Raw genomic sequence first — 9,478 nt, 5'->3', positions numbered from 1 at the left:
ATGCACAACCTGTATCACTAGCTTGCACGCATTTTCCCGGATTTCGTCCGAGCTTTTGACCAATGCATTGGCCATCTCATGACTTATCTTGCATCCTTAATTCATTGTTTGAGTTGGGCCAACTCTGCATGATTTATAAAGGCTGATACCAGCATTAATGGGGGCTGATACATTCTGAGGAATAATGGGTTGTGCATCATTATTGTCTATGAATCTGCATACATTCTGAGGAACAGTGGGTTAAAGCATTACAGTCCAAATATTTTCCAGGTACCAGTCTCCTTCATGCATCTCTCAAAAGCAATTGTTCATGGGCATGGAGAGGCATTCAAAAACAACTCAGTTTCATAAAGCAGCATAACATGTGGAGATTAGGGAAGGGTACAACAATAAAAATATGGCTAGATGTGTGGATCACTGGCTTGAACATTCCACCAGTACCAAAACACGATGCAATGGATAGTGAACAGTACATATGGGTGAAAGATCTTTTTACTCAAGATAGCAAGGACTGGAATCGTGAATTATTGCATCACTGTGGAGCTAATTACGAGAATGCGGATACCAACAGTGGCTGAAGATAAGCTAATCTGGAGCTTAACACACAACGGGGTTTTCTCACTGAAATCGGCGTACAACAAGTTACATGAGATAAGTCTAGGCAATCTACAAGTATCAGATAGAATACAGAACACCAATCTAAGATGGAAAAGATTTTGGGAGATAAAGACTTGGCCAAGAGTGAAGCATTTTTGGTGGAAATGTCTCTCAGACTCACTCCCAACCAAAGTCAGGCTCTCAAGAAACGTTTCTTACATCAATTGCATGTGTCCTCTGTGCAATCAGGTTGATGAATCTCTTATGCATATATTATTTAACTGCCCTTTCTCTGGGGCAGTTGGATGCAAATCCCGGGTGGAGCTAGCGTTCTGACAGGGAATCATACACGCATTGCTGCCTTATTCGAGAGTTGGCTGGACAAACCTCAGCATCAGCCAAACAACACAGTGGATCTCAACACTGCCACGATCGTTGCCTGGACCATCTGGAATGAGAGATGCGATGTCCATTTTCAGAAAAAGACGGCAGATCCTATTGTGACTGCTAATAAGGCCCTTTCTTTTGCTACTTATATAGGAAAACTTCATGCTAGTATCTCAGTACCTATTAGAACAGACATGCCACTTAGGGGAATAACACCAAAGTGGAAACCACCAGTTTATCCATTCTATGTTATAAACTGTGATGCTTCATACGATGCAAAAACTGGGCTAACTGGCATTTCTATTATTTTGCGTGATTTTACAGGTAGATGGCGCGGCTCCAAATGCAAATGCTATGCAGGAGTAAGGGGATCGGAACAAGCAGAATGCCTGGCTTTTCTTGATGCGACAAGATGGGGAGTTCAGTTACGGTATACACACATCGAATTCCAAACAGATCTGCAAGGAATAGACAAGTATATCAACTGCTCCACACCAGTTATCTCATGGGAAGACGAAGACATCCTGCTAGATGCCATTGATACATTAAGAAACATCCCACTGTAAGTTTGTGTCCAGAGTCTGTAATAAACCAGCTGACAAACTAGCTAAGTTCAGCAGGAAGAATAGTATTACTAAAGAGTGGCATACTTAGCCACCTAGAGTCATAGAGAGTTATCTGTTATCTGACATTGAATCGCTTTCTTAGTTCAATAAAATTTCTTTGGCATCAAAAAATAAAATAAAATTAACAAATAGTTCTTTCACCTCGACAGTTATTACTTCTTTCACCTCAACAGTTATTACAATAGATACAATACTATATACACTTTACTATACTACATAGACGAATAGTACATTATACAACTTGAATAAAGTTCTATACAGCAGCATGCCTCCGTAGACAACTAAGACAAAGAGTGCTCAATAGCAACTTCTCTTTTCAGCCATGAAGTGCTATAGCTAGATATGGATGCAGATACAACCTAATGGTTTGAATTATGATGTATCAACTATCAAGTAAAGGAATGCAATTTAGGAACAATAAGCTTCTTAAATGCATGATTGCATTCACAAAGTTGACAGTACCTATCTTGTGATTCAAAACAGAAGACGTATGAGTCAGAAATGTAGAATCTATTTGCCACGAGTTGATGAATGGTGTCCATAGTTGGCGCGAAACTGCTTCTTCGTCATGCACCAAGCCTCACTAAAAGTACTCACCTGTACAAACACAAACATATTTGGACAGAAACACAATCAGATGGTGTGGGAGTTTTCCACTCTTAGTGTGTACAACAAACCCACAAAATATTGCTTGCTCCGAATTGCTTTCTTCAAATGAACTGGGGAACAACTAACAAAGGTTACTGAGTCCATTGCAATAGGAGTAAAAAGAAAAAGTGAATTCGAGATTCAGGCGTCTAGTGTTATTATCACATCAGTTTCCAGTGTATATCTTAATAAGACTTCAATCAAGAACAGAAATCAGGTTTAGCTTATGATTAATATTATTTTGTAGGTATTAAATTCATGTCAACTAGCGAATTATAGGTTTGTTACTGAAGTTGAAGCAGGGATGTAAAAGCAAAGTCAAGACAAAAAAAGATGATATTATCAGATTCGTATCAAAAGGTACCTATATTTGATATAAAAATAGAGCACTTTGTTTATTACTAATTAGCCTCGCAAAACAATTTGTTTGGATCGCAAATGAATTGATTTCTGATGCAGAAAGAAAAAAGTCAAAAACAGGTAACAAAAACACTAGGGCCAACAACAAAAATGAGTGTGTGAAATATAAGCAAAAATATGTTGTTTTTCGGTTTTTTGCATCTAAATATAAGCAACTTCTGAGAAGTGCATCAACTTACATTACTGACAAGCTTTGCCCCAAACCATGCAGAGTTTGCACCATGAGGAGGGGGTAAAACTTCGACATCATTGAACATTGATGCAGAAACAAGTCCACTTAGCTCCTTAGCTAATCTCTCTGTAGATGAAATTCATATTAAAGTCAGGGCTTCTACCAAAAATAAATGCTTTTTCATTCTACTCCCCCTATTTACTTGTGAGTTTTGACAAGGACTAAATCATGTGACTAATCCCACCCTACTTACTTTTATCTTTTCCTTCTCATTTTTCAATGGACGATGATCCTTAATTAAAATTCTAACCGTTCCTTATGGTCTACCCTCCCACTTGTTGGACATGCAGGAAAAAAGAAACAATACGAGTAAAATGTTAGAAGCACGGATGAGAAGTTTTAATGTATGAGAAGTACCTGGTAGGCCAGGTAAGCATGCAGTCCCACCAGCTAAAACTACAGTCTTGAACCATCTGTCATTTTCTTCTGTTTCTTTTGCAGCTTGACAATGGTCCATGCAAAGTGCGACGGCCTGATGCAAACCCATCATGCGCCTGTACAAATTAAACTAAATCAAATGATATATTTCATCCATCTATCTGTACACGACATTATAGAGAAGCAACCAGTGGTGGAAGGCCTGACCTAAAATGAATATCTTAAGCATGTTGAATTAATAATTATGTGGGTAGGACTTCATCATTTCTGTGGCGCACTATGTCAAACTAGCTTTTACTGATAGGTTATCAGTCACAGCATGCATCTTCTCTGGCCAATATATTTGTAGTGAACTAATTGACAAGTCCAATCTTGATTGCAACCTTGAATAACGGTTTCTCACTTTCTAATGATAGCATGGACTGGACAACAGAGAACCATAAAGAAACATGTGACCGCATAAAGACCGCAGAACGTACAGGATATCTATATTGATGAAAAAAAGTATATCCTCTTGTAGACAAGAAGAGATTAAGTGTGCAACTATAATATCCTTGCAAAGATTGTGCAAGACCAGGGACAGGGATGTTCGACTTAGAGGATCAGTATGGAATTTTGAGTGGTTTAAGTTTTGGCAGGATGTAACAGACTATCACTGCTGAAGCAGAGATGAACAGATGCACATAGGAGGACTTTAGCATGGTTTACCATTAATAAGATAATGTTAAAGACAATCTTGAAAAGATACAGAGAAACAGCATCAAAAACACGAGTATAAAATAAAATAACGCATTTAGTCAACAGAAAATGAGAGGATAAGGAATTACAATCCACCCAATCGTGGTCGGAATAGGATCTCTCCTGTCTGAAACCGCTCTTCCGAGAGAGTAAACTGACCTTCTCCTGTGACTTCATATGATGCATTTGTATCTTTAGATAGCTCACTTCCATAATCAGAAGCAACATAGCAGAGATTCTGTAAAACAATTAGGCTGTGATAATGTTAGGCAATCTGGGAGTAGGATAGGGTAACTGATGGTCACTCATGATGCTTAGTGTTGTTTGCGTATGGTAGGAAAATATGAGTTATAACCTAACCAATGTGTACCATAATCAGGACTATGCTAACCTCTTTCAGTGTGCGGATCGTGTAGAGCGATCCAGCGAGCATATTCTTCTTTCCATCAGCTCTTTTAGAAACATGGTAAGTGTTAGAGCTCCCTGGCCAACAACTTCAATACCTACTTGGTGCATCACTTTACCTTGTAAAACTATCAACAGAACAAGAGAAAGCCTGAGTGAATTTTTACAACGGGGATTTGTAATTATCTGTCCTAGTTTGCAAGAAAATTAAAATCAGTAATCATAAATTGTCACATCTGCCAGAAGGATAAAATATGGCAGCGCTTGAGAGTATTTTGTTGTTCTTCACTTTGAGGGGAGATGGATAGTATATAGATAAAATATATTATTAGAAATATCATTAATAGGGTCCATCTCTACCTTGAGCTTGCCCTTGCTAATTAAAGAGATCTATACTCATGACACGCATAATATTGAAGCCGGAAACGTAAAAACTAAACCTAAATGTTCACATAAAATCAATCAGTACTAAAATCACCAATTGAAAATAAAATAAAATAGAAAGAAACCAAATGACTTACTGGGCACAATGGAAGTGACACGAAAGCCAATATTTACAACAATCCCAGAAGTTCTCCTTGCTGCATATAAAGCTAAAATTGCCTACATTATTTTTCAGTGAACTATATTAGTAGGATATGGGAAAACAAAATTATTTCATGTACTAGAGAAACTGGTCAATTTCATTCAGGTCTAAAACTTGTGGCTCTACTTCTACTCAATGAATACCGACAGAAGCTTTGCCAGTATAGAGAGGCTTGCCAGTGCCGCCCACGAATTTAGCAGTGAATCATTGTGTAAAAGAAGACCGTAAACTCATTTCATGGTTGTAATCTTTTAAGCAACACAAAAATCAACTAACTCAAATCTGCTGAAGACCAAGCCTAAGTGCCTATTTTTGAAAGAATATGGTATTCAAACTTTTAATAGTATAGTTAACCAAGAAATTCCAAGGGGTGACTTATCATACTTGATTAATGGAACAAACAGCAGGAACATTCATGTCAAACAAGACTCTGTAGATGGCCTCTTCCAATTGTCTCCTAGCTGCTCTAGAAGATTCGGTATCTGAAATTAAGTAACATCAGTTTAATTGAGATCCATAGGACTTGCTACCCAGGCTGTCTTCATAACTTACATTAAAATTTAAGGAAATGGAGCAAACAAAGACACTCAAGTCAACCTTAACTTTCCCCTAATTATAGTCAAAAGTCAGGGTGTGCCTCCTACTACAGTGAAGCACTAGAGACAGCTATGTCCCATGGTGATATTGTTCTTTGATAAGGATACGGTAGTTTCTGTACACATGATGAACTACACACACTTTCACTCAGGTGGTCTAAAAAAAATGTGACAAACTCGTATTTTATAAATATGATTTCATTTCTTACTATTCTATAACCCTATTTTCCAGGTAATGAGTGGATCATATGAAACAGCTGGAAACCCAATCTTGTTAGTTCTGATTTTTTATAATACAGCGCAAAAAATATTGACTATATGTTCATAAACAAAGTAACTCTAGGGAAAAACTAGCTAACCAAATGTAAGCATTCTCTTAAAAGCACTGATAAATGAAATAGAAAGCTAGCCATAATAATGGCAAATCGGAAAGGCCACAACAACTGGCTGGGTAGAGGGTTTCCTCTTCATCCTGCAAGAATGTTTGCAGTAAGTGTCTTGAATCAAAAATGTACGCCAACAACAACAACAAAAAAATGCCTATAATCACAGTTCCATCATCTATGTATCTGCCGGAACAAATCTCTCAATGAATCAAGTCAATTAAGCATACATGTTTAGTGTACATGTAAAGAAAAACAAAAACAGACAAACCTGTCGTATATTGTTACGAAAAAATGACGAAGCCTGGAGTACATAGGAGATTCCAAGTCCCCAAATTCCTGCATCCTCAAATATACAGAATTAAGAAACTATGCATACTATTTCAAAAACACAAGACGTCATTCAAGACCAAATAGAAGCTGCCAACAAATAAAGCAGCTCACCATAAATGTTGCAGAATACCCAGATGGACTAGAATCTTTGCTCCATCCAAACTTGGAATAGCCCGAACCCCCTTTGAACATTATAAACATATATGTAGGTGAGCACAAGGTTCATAGTTAATTATTGATCATTTGATCGTTTGATCCAGCCTCAGATAGATAAATAGCATGTTTTGGTTCAACTAAATCCAATTCCAAACAATTGAATTATGGACTCCGTTAGTTTACTTAAGAAATGAAATTTGTACTTTCCGCCATTAATCCATCCATGGAAATAATCTTATCCTGTAATTTGATTATGTGGAATTCAGTTACTTGAACCAAACATGCTATAAAGTAAGTTGAAATGAAGTTGCAAACCCTTACCGTCAATAAGAACAGCACCCCTGTGCTGTGCACGTTGGCCATAGATATGCATGTAAGGTAATAAGGTTGATTGATCAGATAATGACCTGCAATCACAATTCATTTAACATATAAATAAACATAAGAAAATAGAAAATTACAATTGAAAATCAATATTATTCTTTTAAACTAAGAACAAACCGAAGAAGAGGGTGGCCTATTCCTGATCTTAAACAAGACTCAGAAAAATCAATATTTTCCCAAGATTCCTCCTGTAAGTTATGAAGGAACAGTATCCATAGTCGATTATCAGAAACCACAAATTTCCACGACTTACAAACCACGCTTAACCTAGCAGCTTCTTTAGGTCCAAGAAATATCAGAATTTGGAAAAACACAAAAAATGGTATTCTATCAAATGCTCCTGTTGATGATGATAATTGATTAAAATTTTGACTTTTCAATTTTGATTTTGATTTAGTTAATACTAATCCTAATACCCTTCTCCATATCATCGCCATTCACGAAAATCGTTCGAAATCAGGGTTTTTTATTTATTTTTTTCTTTTTTTAAGTGAGGTTTCCATGTGTCATCATCAAAGTGAAGTGAAGAGGTAAATGAAGAACTGGTAGCCGGTTAACGCGTGTATGACGAAGATTTTGCGGTAGAGGACGTGATGGATACTGTCGTCAATTTCATTGACCATGGGATAGATAGACCGAAGAATTGAGACCGTGGATTATTTTGCTGTGGCTGTACCGTGTTCTCCCCTGATCCCCCGCAGAGGAGGGTGGTGATGTTGCCATTTTATGGGGATAGACTTTTGCAAGCAAGGGCGGTCAATCCCTTGTTGGCGGGTCAGCTTGTCCCCAACGAAGAACACGACTAGTCGGTTACCGTTGGTGGTCGGGCCCGAACAGTCGTTCGTTGGATTTAACCGGGGCGGCTGTCCCGGATTGGACATCATCGGTCGGGCGGGATATACATGACAGAGATGCATTGGGAAGCAGATTAAACCTAATAAGCGGAGAAACGAGACGGATGCCGAAAGGCTACGCCACCAAGGTGGCTACCAACGGTAGCGTTGGTTGAGTGAAGAGTGTCCCCCTTGGTCCGCCTTGGGCGCTACGGCGGTCTGGCCACGTCCGGCGGGACTTCGGTCTGCGGCACTCACGGTCTTACCATGGCGGCTTAACTCACCGCCCACCTACGGCTAATCACCGCCCGATAAAACCCAAACCCAATAGCATTACGGGAAAAACGGGTCATTTACATTTGGGTCAGATAGACCGAAGATTAAGACTTTGTTTTGACAACATAAGCTAGGTTAAGGGAACCCAACCCTAAACAAAAAGAAACAATAAAATAAATAACGCGCGCGTTAGAACCCCAGGCCTGTCACTGTCGGTGTAAAATAGGACCAACAAAACAAATTAGTTAAATAAACCCCAAAATACTAGAACTGTCCAAAATAACCTTTCCTTTTTCAGTTAAAAAACTGACAAAGCCTCGATCTCATCGTTTCCCCTTTTATTTTTTTCTCTTTACTCTGCTACTCAGAAACCAAATCAAAAGATCTGTGAAATCAAGTGATAGACAAGTGAAACCAAATCAAAATTGACACAAATAATGACCTAAAATCAAAAGAGTGGAAACCAAATCAGAAAAACTAGTAAAAATGGTGAAGGAAAATGAAGAACAAGAGAAGAAGAAAGATGAATTGCTCCGTAAAACAATCAAAAATATTCCAAAAGGTAAATTAAATCTTTTGTTTCATGTTCTTCTTAATTTATTAAACGTTTGAATTGAAATGGATCGAAGTTTTATTTGTTTCGTTTCATCCTTTTTGTATTTGTTCTTCGTAAACTAGATTAGAATGGGTTTGCAATTTCTTGAACTCATGTGTATAGAAAGTTTGTAATAACTCTAGTAGAATTTGGTTGCAGTATGCTCAGATTTTATTTTGACAGATTTGGTTACACCAAAATTATGTTGATGTGTAGTTTGTTTTTGCTTATTTTGATGAAACCATTGTTGGTTCCATTGTTTTCAATTTTGACAAATTTGGTTCCAAAATTCTGTTGATGTGTAGATTAAATTGTTAGGTTTCATAAGTTAGTTTGAATTATGTTGTTGCTAATTTCTGATCATTTTGATGAAACCAAAAATGGTTTCTCAATTCTTCACTATGTCATATATGGTTGCATCAGTATTGTGTTGGTGGTGTTGGTGAAATCTGGTCATTTTGATGAAACCATTTTGGGTTTCATCATTCTTCCCTTTGTCGAATTCTACCAGTATAGGTTTGGTGGTGTTGATTTATTATGTGGTGTTGATTAATTTTGGTTCTCCTGATGAAACCAAAAAAAGTTTCATCATTTCTCACTTTGTCGAATTTGGTTCCACCAATACTGGTTTGGTGGTGTTTATTGTATTTTTGGTTAATTTCAGTTTCGTTTTGCAAGAAAAAAACGTGACGATACATTTAGGTGTTCATTGACACATTTGTGTGTGGAGAGTCCTAAGATAAAGGCTTTGATAGAGAATAAAAGAGAGCACATGAAGGCCCTTAGAGCATGCCCATTTTGGAATTTCTACAGACTATTCTTTGACGGTGTGATGAAGGAAGAGGAATTGAAGAAGAAAATGGAAGTCGTGAAGATTGTCTTAAGAACATTTGATAAGCAAACTC

The 9,478-nt window shown here is 37.6% G+C and overlaps 1 pseudogene; it reads right to left on the bottom strand.

The window, feature by feature from the left end:
• Positions 1 to 1,695: 1,695 nt before the first annotated feature.
• LOC113297089 lies at positions 1,696 to 7,386 on the bottom strand (annotated as a pseudogene).
• Positions 7,387 to 9,478: the final 2,092 nt, after the last annotated feature.

This window comes from Papaver somniferum, chromosome 7, assembly GCF_003573695.1.
Source record: "Papaver somniferum cultivar HN1 chromosome 7, ASM357369v1, whole genome shotgun sequence".
Classification (NCBI taxonomy): Eukaryota; Viridiplantae; Streptophyta; class Magnoliopsida; order Ranunculales; family Papaveraceae; genus Papaver; species Papaver somniferum.
The sequence above is the reverse complement of the archived record's forward strand: the minus strand, read 5'-3'. Positions and strand labels throughout refer to the sequence as shown.